This window comes from Haliaeetus leucocephalus, unplaced genomic scaffold, assembly GCF_000737465.1.
Source record: "Haliaeetus leucocephalus isolate CR32 unplaced genomic scaffold, Haliaeetus_leucocephalus-4.0 Scaffold395, whole genome shotgun sequence".
Taxonomy (NCBI): Eukaryota; Metazoa; Chordata; class Aves; order Accipitriformes; family Accipitridae; genus Haliaeetus; species Haliaeetus leucocephalus.
Window position 1 is genome coordinate 2,772,603 of NW_010972831.1, and position 1,288 is coordinate 2,773,890.

A 1,288-nucleotide genomic window follows, 5' to 3' on the forward strand; every position below is an offset into this window, starting at 1 on the left:
CCTTCCTCCCCCCCCCCGGGATGGAGAAGACCACCCGGGTTTGGTCCCTTCTCACCACCCTGGGGGGGTTTGGGTCCCGTCCCCATCCCCGCTGTGGCCGGGGTGCCCCCTCTGCTAGTGTCACCCCGGGGGGGATCAGCCTTGTCACCCCGTTCCCTGCAGCGCTGTGCATGCAGGCAGGGCCCGGCTGCAGCCCCCACGCGTGGCTGGGGACCCCCCGTGCCCCCCCCGAGGATGGGGGATCAAGAATCGCTTTGCCCCTGTCCCTCATGGGCTGCCTGGTCCCCTCCACACCACGCATCCAGGGGAGACACTTGCAGCATGGCTGGGGAGGGATTCCCCTTGTCCCGGCTCGCCGCTGCCAGTATAGAGCCATGGAAGAGCTGGGTTTTCGGGGAGCATCGCTGCCTTCCAACCCTGGGAATGCCACGCTCCCCTTAACCACACGGTCCCCGGTGGGGATGCCGGCATTTGGGGACCGAATACCCATGGCAGCCATTCCCTACATGGCTTATGTGTCCCTTCCCTGTGACTGTGCACCATCCAAGGGTGGATTTTCCTGCCTCCACCAGCCCCACGAGCACCCCGGGTGCCTTCGCCCTCCCTGCTCTGCTGCCGTATATTTCCCCATCTCCCTTCACCAGGAAATATTGGCCAGCATGTTCATCCTGGCAGCCTCATTTACAGTGGAACTGCATAAGACATCTCCATTAATGCCAAAATAATTCACGGCAATTAATGGGATTGACCTTGAGCAGTGACAGAAGCTGAAGAAGCCCCCAAGAAGCGGCAGCCCGGCAGTGCTGAGGGGGGGAGGACAGTCCCCAGGCTGAGCCCCCGCGCACCCCCAGCACCTTTGGGTGCTGCTGGGAAGTCTTTGCAAACGATGCTGGGGGATGGCAGAGGGACCAGGGTGAAGAAGAGGAGGGAGAGGGGGTCTGCCCCGAAACCCACCACCCGGAGCCCTGCGGGAAGGGCAGAGCATCATTTCTGGCAACCGAAAAAGGCCCGACTGCTGCAGCGAGCGGCCCCATGCCACCGCCCAGGTGACCGCTGCTTGTTTTCATAAAAATCCCATGATTTATAAGCCAATCTCCCGATTGCTTTGGGGAGGGGAGGGCTGACTCACGGGTCTGAATCCCCAGGGATGGCGAAGCAGCAGACTGAGCGAAGCAGTGGCTGGGCTGTGATTAATCGCTCCCAGCCTGCCCGGGGGGCGATGGGGCAGAGCCTCAGTTTCCCCACTCCAAAATGGGCCCCGGGGCCAGGAAATTTGGGATAATGATGG